General features: G+C 46.8%; 1 long non-coding RNA gene across 6 annotated transcripts in view; it reads left to right on the plus strand.

The window, feature by feature from the left end:
• The window catches only part of LOC114017393 (uncharacterized), a 198,440-nt gene that overhangs the window by 111,960 nt on the left and 70,045 nt on the right, over positions 1-16,435 (plus strand). For 5 of the 6 annotated variants that reach the window (XR_008734254.1, XR_008734255.1, XR_008734257.1 and 2 more), the window contains exons 3-5: positions 14,927-15,070; positions 15,566-15,669; positions 16,101-16,185. This is a non-coding gene — a long non-coding RNA (uncharacterized LOC114017393). Of the gene's footprint in view, positions 1-12,433; positions 12,737-14,926; positions 15,071-15,565; positions 15,670-16,100; positions 16,186-16,435 lie in introns of all 6 variants that reach the window. The other variant, XR_008734253.1, reaches the window with a different exon arrangement.

Here is a 16,435-nt window from a genome sequence, read left to right on the forward strand (position 1 = left end):
GACGTACAGGATCTTTCTTGAGGGCTTGGCTTTGGGGGATTTTCAGTCTTGTTTTCCAGATCTTGCAGCTTTAGACAAGTTCTCAAAATGTGGATGCTGAATTGAATTAGTGAACTTCTTGAAGATTTCCTGGCACTAATACTATATTTGGGCATCAAACTTGGGACTGTTGAAGTTTTTTTACGGGTCAGAACCCCCCGTGTGTCAGCTCTGGTGCAGGGCAATGTCCTATCGAAGTCAAAGGACAGATGTCATTCAAGGCAAGGTTAAGTCAGTTCTGGCCACATTCAAAAGTCCTAACCACAGCTAAGCCTGTTGTAACTTTCCTGCCAAGACTGTTCTTTGATTTTTTTTAAAAAAAAAAAAAAAAAACCAAAGAAAAAAAAAGGATTTTAATTAACTACAAATTTCTGTGGAATGTATCTGCTATTTTCTAAAAGCATCCGTGCTTTATCGGTAACTCAAAGCCAGAACATCATGGCTGAACAAAACTATTTACATTTGAAAGCTTTTCAGTTGAAAATGTGTATGTTTTGGAATTGGAAATCCTTTTTTTATGGCTTTCATTTTTACGGGAACACTGGAAAATTTCTGCTTTGGGGAAGGACTATTCTGACTAGTAAGCTTTTTATTCTCAGAAGTTAAGTACTGTTTTCTCAAACAGACATTTCTACTTTTTTTTTTTTTTTTCTTATATCTTTTTCTTTCCTCTCGCTGCTCAGGCCATTTCCCTTGACTTGCTTAACTCTATTTGAAAACCAATGTGAGAAATGGAGCTTTGTGTTACAGGCTCTGTCACCCAGCTCGCTGTTTGGGGCCAGCTGAACAACCATGCTGGAAAGCGCCTGGACTGATTGCAGCCACAAAAATGCAACATTTGCAGTGGAAGCTATTTGAAAGGGTTTTTTTCAGGCCGGAGATGTCTACCAGCACTGTATCCACCTGAGCCTCGCCTCCGCTGAGCAGTGAGGTGCTATGGGCAGGGCAAGCCCTGATGATTTTAATCTAAATGGGCATGACCAGATGAGAGGCCAAATGCTGTGTGGATTTAATCATCTGACAAATGCAATGATTAACCTTAAATATTTTGTATTCATTCCCAGGGTGGAATTTCTGCCTAGAAATAAGGCCATCAGCCATTTATTTGCTGGCGGCGATGGCCGTGCTGTGCACAGCCAGTTGGGAAACTCTGGTTATGTGGAAAGCTGTAAGGAATGACAGCCGATGAGTTGTTAAATAACCGCATAACTTGTAAGGTACGGGAAGGTGCTTCCAGCTTGAAGTGTGGCTTTCCCTTCCCTGGAGAGCTGCCGTGGGCTGGGGACACTGTGTCTCTCCAGCAATGGCATCATGAAGTGCTGCCACGTTCACTCTCTGTGGGCTGGGGGTCGTTCTCTGCTGCTCTTGGCACCTTTCCCCCTCGAGCTGCTGCTTGTGGAGCCTTTTTTTGGCAGAAACTGGGGCTGGCATCTTGTGCACTGAAAGAAAGGCTGAAGGGGAGATGGCAGAGCCAGACTGCGTGCCGGTGTGGGACATCTGCATCCCGGATCTGGCTTCTCGGATTTCCCAATTGTCAGTTTAGTTCCCAGCCCAGATCCAAGTCAGAGCGGGGAGGGAAACTACATTTCAGTAGCCTCACGCGATCCCACCTCCCAGCCTCAGCTGGACAAAGCAGCAGGTTTCTGGTTGCACTGGAAGCTGGGTCTGGATCAGACCCATCCGCCTCTGGATGTCACTAGTGTGAGCAGCTGGAGGGCAGGGAGACACGGGCTCTCCTGCCGTTCATCACCTGTTGCCTGGCCATGGAGCCGGTTGTCTCTGCAGGAGGGCTCAGTTTAATTAGGCTGGTCTACACGGGAAAGGGCTTGATCTGAGGAACTGGCCGTGGGGTTTGGTGGGTGGCAGCTCCTGGCTCTGTTCTTTTCGATGTGGTTGCGTTCAAGTTGCGTGCACTAGGTCTGATGCAAGTGGGCAGATGTGGCCTCAGATTTTTACCAAACATGCTATTTTGATGTCTTTGACAAAAGCAGTCTTGCTCACCTTGCGTGCCCAGGTAATCTAGCAGTGATGCTAGTGAAAGAGGTGGGCTTGTGGGAGGGGGCTGCTGCTGTGCGGAGAACCGGCTCTGAGGCAGTGCTGAACTTTTAGGGTCACATAAGCAGCAGTTGGCACCAATTGTGGCAGGAAAAATAGTATGGGGTTAATTGATTTCTTTACCTTTGAATACGTTTTGTTTTGAGCTTAATAACAGCATTCTAATATGCATATTATGTGAAAGAAATGCATCATTTGTTTATGTGGCTGACAGCTTAAAGTTCAGTATGGAAAGGATATTTCTTCTCTCCAGCTCTGGATGTTTAACTGTTTAATAATAATAGTTAGCATTAAAAGTTCATAACATTTAATCTTTAATAGCAAGACATTTACCTTTGCCTGCAATACGCTGGTGAACTTCTACATTACACACCTGAGTGCAACACTGATGATGTTAGAAGATGTTAGCCTGGCTTGAACCAAATTACACACTTCTGCACAAGGCTTCAGCTAGTTTCCTCTGTATGTGAGACAGCAAACAATGATATAAGTACAGAAATAAGAGAAGTTAGAACAGATAGAAGACATTAGAAGTAGCGCACAGTGTGCAAGTATCTGTGAAATGTCGTATATTTAAGCAATAGCGGTGGTGCTGGGCACAGAGTCCTTCCAGAGCCCATCCTTTGAGTGCTCAGCAAACACCCGTCAAACAGTGCTGGTGCTCAGTGTTCAGCAGACAATGTGGGGAAAGCTTGACAAATGTGATTTGTTAGAGCAGAAACTGCAGAAAGTCTGGGCCATGAAAAATATAAGCCTAATACCGATTATTTATGGTGTGCTGGGATTTCCTGATGGGGTATTTCAGGAGTGCTTTGAGAGCTGCCTTGGTTGGAGACCTTCCTGAAGCAGTGTCGATGAGCTCCTCTAAATCCTGAGACGGATGAAAAAGTCTGAAGTCACTGACGCTGCCCCTGAAGTTGGACTTGGATCCACTGTGTTTGGGATGGTATCCTGGTCCAGAGCCAGGGAAAGAAAAGCTGCTGGTGCCAGTGCCCATCAAGCCCCAAAGCTTGCAGTAGGGCAGCAGGGTGAAAGTAGGTTTACTTAAAAGATAAAACACACTGTACAAATCCTACAAGAATGGTTAAATATGCTCCCAAATCTGTGCTGCCCACAGTGACTGTGGAAGCCCGGCTGCAGCCATCCTGTATCGATTGAATCATATGCCTCTTGTTCATGGCTGGACTCAACGCCCCCCACCCCACCCCACCCCCTTTAAGGAAGAGTGTGATGTGCTGGATTCTTCCTGCCTGATACTACCGGGCAGCCTTTTCACCATCTCCCTGAGAAGCAGCAGTCGCTGCCTCCACATGACAGCAGAAAAGTATGTTTTAAAGAGCAATATTAATAATAATAGCAACATTAAAGTGTGGAGAAGGATTACAAAGGTAATTCCAAGATCTTGCTTAGTAATGCAGGCTATTAACAAAAGATAATCACCTTTAAGTCAGTCACCTTTAGCCCTGGAGTAAAATGGAGGCACAATTATTCAATGCAGTACAAAAGTAATTTAAATAGAGATGGATGAACTGTCGTCTTTTTTAGTTCTTGCTTGGGAAACCAGCCAGGGCCAAGTCCTAAAGGGAGTAAAATGTGATGGAAAAAAGGGCAGCAATAAGTAAGTAATTCCTGGTGTCCTTCTCTCCATTTTTCCATCAGAACCAAAGTCATTCACCCTTTGGAGTGTAAAAAGGGAAAGGGGGGAAAAGTAGGAGATTCGTGTTAAAAAGCAGTTCTTCATTATCCTTTTATGAGTAGCATTTGGAGGCTCTTTGACTCCAGACTGCCATAAAACATCTAGATCCTTGCTGTGCGTCAGAGCATGGCTTTTTGCTCTTGGAAACCACGCAGCCGTGCAGCTTCATAATTTCTGTCACTGAGTCCATGGCTGAGGAGCAAACTGAAGTACGGGGTGGGACGAGCTTCATATGGAAGAGGTACCCTGTCTACTGCAAGAAGGCTCAGGAGCTGAGGAAATTATCAGCATGACCAAAAAGATATGGCCACAGGGTTTATTTATGTGCGTAGGAAACCTTTCTAAGCTGGAAGCAAGAGTCTCTTTCTTTGCAGAAGCTGCTGTGTGATCCCTCCCCTTGTGTCCACATCCTGACTTCTTCCCTGGAAGTGCCTGTGGCTGCTGGAGTGCAAGAGCTTGTTAGTTTTGGTAGGGGTACTTCTCAGTGCTACCTGGCTGGTTTTGTTGTTTAAAAGGGTCACTGGAATTTTATGCTGGGAAGATGGGGAGCGTATGGGCTCTGGAAGAAGTCATGAGATTGCAAAAGTGACTTTGAAAGGTCTTTGAAGCTGCAAAGATGAGCAGCTGGGGCCCTTGGAAATGCCTAAGGCAGGGCTGTAGCCACACACGGGTCCTCTGGACAAGCAGACACTGACTTACCATCTGAGCTTCTATTTAGCAGGCTCTTAAAATTCCCAGTGATTTTCTTTCCCGCAGAAAGCAGCACTGGAGCTGAGCATCCAGAACCCATCCGTTGCCTTTGCCTTGTTTCCATAAGCAGCAGCCGGCTGACAGGCAGGCAGCAAGGTGAGGAAAGCCTCGGCGAGCCTTGCGGCACGTGGCTCGGCATGACCCTTGCTCTGGAGCAACCGAGGATGTCTGAGAGAGATTAGCAGGTATGAGAAATTACAAACAGAATAAACCTTTTGGAAACAAAACTGAGAGTTGCCGTGAGAGGCATTGTTAGTGGCTGCTAATCCACAGAGCAGAGGGAGGAGAAGCTCCAGTCCAGCCCAGTGTGGAGTGGAATAAATTCTGTGTTTCTGTTTTATGTCCTGACTGTGCAAGTGAGGGGCCTCGTGCGCTCATTCCTGCGCCATTCCCATGTGGCTCTGTCTGGACTGCTGCCTGCTTTGGCTTTATAAACAACATGGTAGGAGCTCAGTGCATGATTATTCTCAGAGATACTATCACAGCGTTTGCCCTGGTTACTGGTTTTCCATTGCACAGCTCACGTGCAGGCTCTGTACCAAAGGCTGCTGAGCTGGTGGCCCAGCAGGGTCTAACCTGTGTGATGGGGCAGTCCCAGAATCCTGGTTTGGAGGGTGTTGCTACTGGGTGCAACCCTCCACGTCCCGGAGTATGGGCTTTTGTAGGAGCAGTGCTGCTGAGGGTGTCCTTCAGAAGGGTTTGAAGGACACAGGAGAGCCTGTGAGCATCCACCAAAGGACACCTTGTGTTGCAGTTGCTAAGCTCTGCCAGGAGCAGCGTGGGGTGAGCCCAGGAAAGACCTCATCCTGCACTGGTGAGCAGAGTGTAGGAGGAGGCAGGGAACTGGGATCAGTTTTTGCACCTGGAGACCTCTGATGGCAGTTCTGTCAGCTTGGGATTTTCGCCATATGTTTGGAAGCAGCGCCTCTGGGTGAGATGCAACATTATCGGAGGCTAGCAAGGGGTGATGCCACGAGCAGAGGAAGGGGTGGCATCTGTCCCTGCCCATGGCACAGCTCAGTAAATCTGAAGAGGGCTGCACTGTGGCCAGGATTACAGCGCTGTCTGGAAATTCTCTGTATGTTCATCATCACCCACACCATCGGAGAGTCTGAACGTTGGGCTTCCAACCAGAGAGGTAAACATTTAGGTAACATCAAACCCAAGATGACAATAACCAGAGCAGAAACTTTTCCATCCCATTGCAGGTCAAGCCTGGTTTAGTCATTTCAATGAGAATTTATCTCCAGGGTTTTTGGGAGAGCAGTGCCTGCTCACGGCCCTTCACTTTGCCCCATAAAACCCTGCTTATTCACTCCATCTCTGTCCACCTCCTACCTCAGGCTCATATTCAAGACCCTGGTGGAGAATATCTTGAAAAGGCAGGCAAATTAGCTGTGTAAAAACTGGACTAAATTGATAGTGCATTTATTGCACACTGATGTTAACCCTTGGTATGCTGTACTGGGTGCAAGCTCTGAGCTTAACATACCACGTGCTGTAGGGTTTTCTGAATGTCCGTGGCCTCCAGTGCTGGTAGGGTGGGTGCTGGTAGAATGGGTGCTGCCAGCTGTGCTGGTCCACGTGGGCTCCTGGAGATGTGGTTTATTACCTCCTCGTTGCTGTGGGGGTGTGTTGTAGTAGTGGCAGAGCAGATGGCATTGAGTTTGTATTGGGCATTATGTTGGAGACACTTGCTGCTCCCTGGAGGGCATGCATGCTAGATCAAACTGTGGATGGTTGTTGCCAACTTTCCCTGTTGTGTGAAGATGAGGGGCACAGCGGGCTGGGCAGAGCCTCCTGGGTACTTAGGGACTGTTTAGGCACCACATCCTTGTTGAGACCAGTGTGGGTTTGGGGAAAGAAGAAAGGGGAAGCAGCTGAAAATCAAATCCTTCTCATGTTTTGTTCATCTGAAGCCTGAAACAATTTGTGAGTTTGCTTTCAATAACTGTCTATTAAAACGGACCTTTTTTCCATAGAAATTGCTCTCAGGTTCTTGATCAGCTTGAATAAGCACAATGCCCTCCCTTGTCAGATAGGCTCACTTCAGCCGTAAATCTGATGCTGAGAAATTAGATTTCTCTACTGCTCCCGAGCTGTCATCAGAAGAGTAAGACGATGGCGATCCGTGGGGAGAGCTGAGCGTGACATCGCTGTATGTGTCTGCTCTGCAGGTGCTGGGCAGGGTTTCCTTGGCTCGCTGGTAAGGGAGATTTGCCCTTCAAATTCCTGGGTGGTGGATGAGCCGAAAGAGCTGTGGGCTGAACCGGGGAACTAGGACCTGCTTAACTCTGCTACGTCTGGCTAAGCCAAATGAGATAGTATTACTATCTCATTACACAGCTAGTATTACTCATCTTTTAGTGGAGCAAAAAAATGTGTTTTCCTCTTTCAAAAGTCCTGGAAGAGATGGAGTGGTGTCTCCTCTGTGCAAGGTGCTAACACATTGGTGATAACATGTCCCAGCCATCGACTGACCCTTCGTGTCTGGGAGCCAGAACTGTGTTTAAAGCTGCCGAGAGATTGCTCAGAGTGTTCATTATTTACTATGACAAACTGAGTGCTACCAACTGCTGGTGGCCAAAATACCGTGAGTCAGGCTCCCAGCTAAAGAGACGGCTTAGAAGAAAAAGTTAAAAAAATAAATACATTAATACTGAACTCTTTGTTCTGCTTTTGATAGCTTTACTATTCATGTTTTTGAGCTTTCCTCTGCAGCCGTAAAATTTAGAAGAGCATTTAAAAAAAATTAAAGCTGAGATTTTCTTAAAATCACATGTTTCCAGGCACAGGGGACTTGAGAGTAAAGCTCCAGATATAATCCTGCGATTTGGCAGTGCTCGTTGTATCATATTAAGTGATGGTCTACAGCACTCGTTAATTGCTGCAGGCTGAAAAACTATTCTGGCTCCCGACAGAGGTCTTCTGCTCATTCTCAGCATATAAGTTTCTCCAGTTCTTCTGGGTAAGAGGGAAATATCACTTTCTAAAGGGCATAAGTACAAAATTATGCAGTGATATAACCTGTATCCGGCTTGAAGAGTATTTTCAACTGTCTTATTCAAAATGAAATTTAAGTATTTGCAACTAAATCTGTTTCTGAATAACCGTACAGGTAATTTGGTCTTTATAAGCTTCCATGTCTAATCCAAAATCTGTTGAAGACCAGCAGAAGAGAGTGGGGCTGTTGGTTAGAACAGGTGATCGTGATCTGGACTTTATTGATGGATGCATCCAGGATCAATCCGTGTTTCTCCTCCCAGTCCAGTCCTCTGCAAGCTGGGCTTTGTGCGTGTACCCAGGAGAGGCAGCGTTACCTGGCAGATACACCTCAAGTCTGAAAACAATTTGCTTTTTATTGTTCATTAAACCCAGTCTCTTTTTGGACCCTAGATCAGGCAGCCCCCTGCAGTGCTGCTCTTGCCTGCACCCCCTGACTTGTCTGCATTTGGGGCAGCACGTCTCTGTCCCAGGCGTGGCGCGGGGGGACCCTGCTCCAAGCTGAGGTGAGGTTTGTAGCTGATGGGCTCCCCTCCTCTCCGTCAGGATGGATGGATGGCAGCTACGAAGGTTCTCCCTGACTCTGGTGGAGGCAATCTGTAGGTGCCACTGGAGATACTGACCCACTGCTCCCTGCAGAAGCGGGGGAGAGGGGCAGGACATTGCCTCCTGGGCAAGACAGGTGTTTTGCTGCAAAGCCGTCCAACAGAATTCTTCAGATACAGGGAAGAGAAGCTGGCCCCTCTTCCTTCCCCAAGCAAGTGCACGGCCAAATCCCCATTATTTCTACAAGCATCCTCCACCTGCTCCTGGGCCTGACGCTGCCATTGCCAAGGACCTGCGCTGGCTGTCCTTTGTCAGTGAGCAGTGGTCCCTGTCTCTAGCTGTAGCCTTTTGCTTTTTGGCAGCGTGCAGGAGCAGTCAGCTCAAAGCAAAGGCAAGGAGCATCTTCACAATGCTGGCCCCAGGGCTGATCCCCTCGGGGAGGTCCTCCTCTGTCCCACGGAGCTTCTAATACTGGCAAAGCAGCAGCAATCCACTGTGATGTGGAGGACTGGGGCAAAAAAAGCAATTTCTCTTGATTGGGGTTGGAGTGGAAAGCATTCACCTGTTCCCTTGTTATTGTCCCTGCCTTTGCTGTGCTGCCTGCTGCCTGCAGCCCGTCTGGCAGGGCTGCCTCCCAGCCGGCGGGTCGGTGGGCTCTGTCTCTGTGTGAGTGCTGACATGTTCCAGCAAGCTGCCACACAAACACACACATCAAAGGGCTGGCATGTGTGTTTTCTGAAGCAGCTTTCTAGGTTTTACTGGGCTATAAAATATAGCGATGAGGATATAAAAACAAAGCTTGATGGACTTCGCAGAGAGCCAAAGCAAGCAAGGAGAGAAATGATGAAAATGAGAAAAAGGGTTATGAGCAAGGAATCATGTATCGGTTCCATGTCAGGAGGAACAGATTTTGGAATAACTGTGAAGAGCACAAAACTGTTTTAGTCATTAAGGGGATGGGGGGAGAAAGAAAAAAAGAAAAGGAGAAAAAAGGTTGATGAAAATGAACAAAGGAGGGAACTTCAAAGCATAAATTTCCTGACTGGGTGACACTGATGTTTTGAACAGTTGTTCTGTGCGAGATAGCAGCAGTGATTTTAATGAACTTTAAAGAGCAGTATAAATAGGAACAAACAAAGAAAGGAGATCGCATTAGCACAGAGCTGGGCACTGAGCTAATTACCTGAACAGGATTTAAATGGCAGGTTATTATTTTTTTATTTATATGTATAAACCTATTTTTCTATTTGGGCTTAAGAAAATAGAATAAAATAAACTCAAGCACCTCAATTTGGATTTCCAAGGGAATTGAATACATGCTTGATTTCCATGAAGTGCCTGAGCTGCCGAGCCGAAGGGCAGTGAGATGGGTGTAGCAGAGAAAGGAGGGAGCCTTTTGTTGGCCTGGGAAGGTGCTGAGGGGGTAAAGAGTCTATTTTCGTTCGATACACAGTCGCTCTGTGATGTTTCAAATGGATTTCACGGTGCAGCTGCATGGGGACTGGGAGGATCAGAACCATCAGAAATGGGGAAAAAACAGGTCACTTTGTACTTGGAGTGGGTCACCTTGTCCTCATCCTAGGCTAGAGATTTTCTTATGCTTCGGATCTTCAGATTAGAGCATTTGTTTGTATTCAGGCTTGCTTCTTGCTGTTACACGTGCTGCAGCGCTGGGTTAGATGCCCCCGGTGCTGGCGGCAGGGGCATGTGGAGGTACGTGCCGGGGGAGGTGAGGGTGCTCGGGTGTGCAGCACCTTGCTCCTGGCCTCGGCTGCTGTGAGATACCATTGATGCCTGCTCCCCTGCCTTGGTGCACACACCTGAAAGGCAGTCAGCTATATCATGGACCAGATTCGCTTGCGGGGCTGACATTTCTAGTCAAACCTCTCTCACCTATCCTACATTTGGTGGGCCGAGAGCTGCCAATGTGGAGACAGGAAAAGGGAGCCAGCCCTGGACATCTGCAATGTTGAAAGCATTCTGGCCTGTGTCGTAAGTGGGCTGTCTTGTTAGGTAAGTTCATGGTCCTTCAAGGACTGCTAAGGAAGCTAATTAGAAATTGTAATCTCTGATTTGGTACATGACTGGAAAGCCAACATCCCGTGTACCTGAGGTGCAGAGCAGTACAAACTCGGATTGCAATCACTGCTTTCTAATTCCCATCCTGACTTACCTTCAAAGTTTTGACCCACTGCAAGCATTAGCGAACTCCTCAGCTTTCCCCAAGGCCTGCCGTCACTCTGCTGCTTGTAAAATAGCTTTCTTCTGCCCTGGGGAAGAAGTTCACTCACCGCTCTCACCTTTCACCCTGCCGCACAGGCAGCCTGCCTCTTTGTGTGCCATTTGTCCCTGGAAAAGGCACTTGCTGTGTAGCATATTTCTGTGCTGACCCTCTACGATCCTTGGATATTTTGCCAGCAAACAGGAGCCAAAAGAGGGAATCATCTCTCTGATATGTTAACCACAATTCTGGTCCCGGGTCAGAACAGTAGAGTCTGGAGAAAGTCCAGCCCATCGCCATCAGCTCTTCCAAATGCCGCCCCCCATCATTATTTTCTTCCTTTGATTAAAGACCAATGTGGATTCAGAAACCCCCAACAAAAGCCAGCCTTCGGTGGAAATATGATTAATCCTCACTTGACTCCATATTTGTTTAAAATTCTGGAGCAGTTCATATGCTTTTAATATTTATTCTTCCTCACCACGAGAGGGACTGGCCCAAGATGGACATTTCTGAGCTGCTCAGATGGCTACATATTAGAGTGATTACAATTATCAGCACTGAGTTTAAGGGATATGGGTTAAGAAAAGAGGGAATCGGGGAAAGAAAAAGCAGAAGGAAAGCAGAGGAAGAAAGGGAAAATGCTTCAGTACCTTTGCTTGCAACCCAGAACAGCTTGCATTTGCAGTCCACTAGCTCCTGTTGGCTGCTTTATTTTTAGTGACCACAGTCTCAGATACTGTGAGAAGTCCTTTAAAGTGTGTGTGCAGTTGGAGGAAACTTGCCATCTTAAAGCAGAAAAGAGGCCCCACGATTTTGCCATTTCTAGAAACCAGCCTGAATTGAATGCTTGCTCAAGGTTGCCGAAGGTTCAAAGAATATAAAGGCTCTTGCAGTGCTGTTTGTAGAAGATTTAATGGGTCGGTCTGTTCTTTTTGGCTGTGCTGAGCTGTATGGTCCTGAGCCAGGCACTCTGACTTTCTTACTGCCAAACTCCCCATACCATCAAGGGGGCTGACTTTTAGGGGGTGCCTAGCCTTGCCTGGCTTGAAGCTATTAATCCCCACCCCCCACCCCATCCCCACCCCCTGAATGATTCAGGTGGGTCCCTCAGGAGAGGGGGGTTACGGATCACTTTCGCAGACCTGTGCCTGGGTGCATCTGTCTGCTGAGCCTGGAAGCTCTGCGCGGTGGGTCCCGTTCCAGTCAAACAGAGATCACGTCCTGGGTTTTCCCATCAGAATCCATAAGGAAGGTTAGTTTGAAACGGGTTTGTTGGTAGGGGCTAAGCGCCTTTCCTCCACACGTCTGAGTGGCGACGTGCAGCACTGACTTTGCTCTCACCTGATCTTGGTGCCGTTTGGAGCGTTCACAAAAACCTTGAATGTTTCCCGTTCAGCATCCTGCGGTAGCAGGCTCTAAAGGGGTTTTTGAGCTCTACTGAGAGACAGCGAGATGAGACAGAATGATTCCTAACAGGAGACCCCGAGCACCCTCTCCAGCTGCCCGACCCGTTCTGGTCACCGGAGCAGCTGGGGAAAGGGCAGCTCCGATCCTGCTCCGGCCTGGCGCATGCCCTGGCCGGGTTGAGGTTTCTGCAAATGTAGGTTTTTCTGAGCTTGTGTAAACTCTGACTTTAAAAAAGCCTGTAAATTCCCCATGCTTGCTCAAGGACAATTGCAGGGACATCCCACAAAAACCATGCCTGCTCCAAAGTGGGAAGGTCGGTGAGGGATTTTTTTAAGGAAAAAGTTGCTTGAACTGTTTAACTTAGCTGAAGAATGTTATTTTTGCTTCTCTCCTCATCCCAGAAAGGGGCAGGTCATTTTAGATATAAGTCAAAGAGAAAATATTGCTGGAGGCAGATTTTTCACCTGTAAAATCTCATCTCAAATCATTAAAGTTTGGCAAAGTCGTATAAACAAGTGAGGGTGAGACACATTCAGTGGCTTTAAAGGATGATAGCATACTGCAAATATTCATAGGCAATTACATCAAAAAACCAAGTTTTAAAGAATATTAAGAAAATTTATTATTAGAATAGGCCAGAATTTAGGCCGCTTCCTTGTGTAAATGTAGATACGATTGCCTTTCATTTCATGGTCACCCACTATTTTTTTCAGATACCCTATCAGAATGTTGTCAAGCCTGCAGTGTAAGAGGTGAATAGCCTGGGTAAAGGATGTGCTATCGGATGTTTATGCTGCTCCTGAGGAACACTCCATAGTTCACTGACAGTAGTATCTTGGGACTCTTTATCAGGAATGTAATAAGCCAGATACATGGCAAAATTCAAAACATACTTGCTTTGGACCTCGGAGATCTGGAGCTCTGCAATTCACTGCCAAAGCAAAACTGTCCCAAAATTGACCTGAAGAAACTTCTTGCACATTTTGGTGAAGTCCTGGAAGCTCAGAATAGCAGAGGTGAGAGGCAGCTTTTGTCTGCTAAAGCGTCTGTGCTTTTTTAAAAAGAGCAAACTGTGAAATTAATATTGGACCTGATGAATTCTGAAACACTTCATTGTTTCTTGCTCTTTTTTTTTGCAGTCATTGCAATCCTTTTTGCCCCATGAAAACTGGGTCTTTTCCGCTGTCAAAACAAAGCATTTCTGTATTATTCCGACACGAAAAACATAATAATGAAGTGTACTGAAATCAGATTTTCTTCAGTGGATTACTGAGAAGCAAATTTAAAATGGTATTACAAATAATACCTCATAATTACAATGGGAATGATGAGCACCCTTAATCATGCCTTGAAGCTATGTTTGTTAGTAAGAAAGCGAAATGGAGTAGTATTCTGACATTTTTCATATTGTTTTTAATGTAGTCTACAGGTTTTAGGCCAGATTTTAAGATGAAGCAAATAGACTTCATTGCCAATATAAACAGGCTGCTTTACACTGGCCAAGCCTCTGACTTTGTTTTCCTTTAAAAAAGCTCTTTGCCCCCAGAGTCTTGCAGGAGGGAAGGAGAGTGGATCTGCGGGACTCTGGCTCATTTCAGTTGGAACTCTGTACATTAGTCATTGGGTTGACGCACTTCATGTTTCTGATTAACATCCAGCTTAAAGCCACATGTGCTTCAGCCTGCGTTCAGATGCTGGAGCTGCACAGGTAACCTCAGGAAAACCATGAACAGATGGCAGGACATGGCTGAACCGAAAGTCAGGCGAGGCGTTTGTCCGCCTCAAGCAAAGCAGAAGTCAGAGCAGCAGTTGGGATTTCAGGGTGCTGAGCGGGCTGTGTCCCAGTGCCCTGGGGTGGCAGTGGGCCCGGAAGGGGTCTGTGCTCCATCACAGACCTCTCGCCATGCTCGGGTCCTTGGCTGGTGGAGGAAGGTGCTCATGGCCAACGTGGCTTCTGCCTGCTGGAGTGGCCGGCACTGAATTTTCTAGGAGCAGGGAAAAATGTTAGTGGTCAGCAAGTGGGATAGCCCAGAGAGGTGGTGGGTGCCCCATCCCTGGAAACATCCAAGGCCAGGTTGGATGGGGCTCTGAGCAACCTGATTTAGTGGAAGATGTCCCTGCTCATGGCAGGGGAGTGGACAAGAGGACCTTTAAGAATCCCTTCTGACCCACACTGTTCTATGATTCTATAACAGCAGCATCAGCAAGGGTGGATTCGTTGCTATCTTTTGGATACTGCCAAATCTTTTCCAGCCCCAATTCACAAAAATAAGGTTTGCCTCAGTCAGGCTGGTAGCTTCGCTGGTCATGCACCCGCTCCAGTGGTGAAGTCTGCATTGTATCCTTTGAGTGCTTTTAGTGCCTTTCCTGGAACTGCAGTGTCTGGGGAAAAGCATTTGAAAATTGCACATCATTAGCATGCTGAAGAGGAGGTAATGTATGTAAAGCATTTGACCTCCTTCTGGCTCCTGTGGCTGGGACAAATTCTGATCTCATTTGCAGCCACACAAATCCAGAGTATCGACATTAAGCACATTAAGTTTAGTGGAGTTACTCTGAGTTTATACTGCTGCACCTGGGAAATGGAAGATGCCACTAGCAGCCTTTTTGTGACCCAAGGGAAGGAAGTAATGAAGGCAACCTGCAAATGAAAGGATGAAAACAGTTCCCGACAACAGAACTTTTGCAGGGGTGTGAAATTTATTGGGAGCTGCTGCATGCTCAGCATTATTCGAAACCAGCTCATGGCTTTGGTGTTGGAAGTATGGAATTAGGAATCTCGCTATAGGCATCGAGTTTTTAAAACGTGTTGAAGGCTACCTGGGGCCTGCCTGGAGAAAAGGTTGATTATAGATTGACAAAGCAGTTTGAAAATAGGTAAAGTATGGGGAAGGACAAGCATTTAATTTCTTATTTCCCCTCCTTTTCTCCAAGAAGGAAGGGAAGACTTGAAAAAATAAAACAAAGAAGGAGGGAATGAAAACTAAAGCCAGTTTCATGCAAAATTAGTTGGAGGAATTAATTATCCCCAAAAATAATAATGGCCACTATTTTTTTAATTCTCTCTGCACGTGTAAAACACCGGTGAAAGATCTGCCATGCATTTCAGTTTGGCTAATCCCCCCCCCCCCCCCCTGCTCCAAATCCAATATCACTAACTATTCTCAGTGTTAAGGAGTAATTTTATTTTTTTTCCAAATATACAGAAAATTCAAAACATCTGGAAACTAAGGACTTCGTTGTGTGCAGCGCTTCCAGCCTGAGTCCCAACAAGCCCAGAGAACTCCTGCTTTCCTGGCGGTGGATGCAACAGAGAGGCTGGATTAACAGGATGGAGGAGCCTGACTCGGGTATCGGAGGCACCTCGGAGACGCTTGTGTTTCTTCATCGCTTTTTCATGGGAGACGGCCAGATGTTGTGTTGGCTTTCTCAGAAAAAACATAGTTGGTCTGTTGCCCACACGAGTCAGATGTTAATATATAGATGATTGATTGTGAAAATATTTAAGGTTCCAGTGAGAGCCTTTATTCATCCATGCAGAGAGGCAAGAAGTGACCTTTGGCTCCGTGGCACAGTTTATCCATCTTGCTGGATGCCTGTGTCCTTGTGGCTAGGAGGAGGGAAGAGCTGCTGTGTGGAGGGAGGCAGCTCCTCTCCTTTTGTCTGAATCACCCTGGTTTGGGTCCCAGTGACTGGCAGCCCTGTCTCTGCCGCCGGTCATGTGTGGATGGGCAAAGAAACTGCCTTTTGAGTTGGGATGGGGGAATCCTGCTGTGAAATGAAATGTGGAGAGTGGAGTAAGAGTTACCTGATGAGGGCTAAAAGGATCTTTTCTCATTCACCAGGGCCAGACTCTGCTGCCTAATTGTAGATGCCACCACGTGGATGAAGGGGCCCCAGCTCCCTGCGGACAGAGACCAGCCCTCCATGTGGTTCCTCACCTCCTAAGGTACCTCCTAAAGCAAGAAGGTATTGGCCCTGAAAGTGCCTATTTTTCTCTGTTTCATGTCTCCTTTTCCCCTCGAGGCTGTGTCTGTGGTCAGGTGGTACCCTGTGTGTTGATCCCCCCCCCCCCCCCCCCCCCATCATTCCACGAGGTTCGGTTTCGGGGCAGGCTGAGTCCTCGGCTGCTCTGCACGCTGCTCGGGTCTCATTCCATAAGTGCGTAAAGCCTCTCATTTGTCATTGTTAGACTTAATTTGGACAAAAATGCCACAGATTACATCTTTCTTACAGGACATGGTTGTCAAATAGTTTTAAATCACAAACCAGTTTGTCACTTTACTTTAGATTCTTGAAAATCCGTGCAGTGCTTTACAGCTTGCTAAGTCTGGGGAATGCGCACTGGGATTTTCACGTGTGCTATTGCTTTCTGTGCAGGAGGAGACCCATAGCTGGTGAACATCTGAGGCTACGTTTGTTAGGAGATTCTGAAGCTCTTTCTGCATTTCCTTGCTGATCTCAGGTAAGAAATGTCCAGCTGAAGCTGATGCAGGTGTTCAGGGAGAAGAGGGAGGTGACTGAAAATAATTCTTGAGTGCAAAGGTAGAAGTGGTTCATGCTGAGCAGCACAATTCCTGTATCCTGTGGGATGCCTTACTGTGTACTGGCGGAGTACTCCTCAGTGCAAACAGTGATGGGAGAAGGAGGGAAACAACGTTAGCTTGCAATAATCAAGCATATGAAAATAAGTAGGTGTTTGCCGTCCATACAAC

This window comes from Falco cherrug, chromosome 1 (assembly GCF_023634085.1).
Source record: "Falco cherrug isolate bFalChe1 chromosome 1, bFalChe1.pri, whole genome shotgun sequence".
Lineage (NCBI taxonomy): Eukaryota > Metazoa > Chordata > Aves > Falconiformes > Falconidae > Falco > Falco cherrug.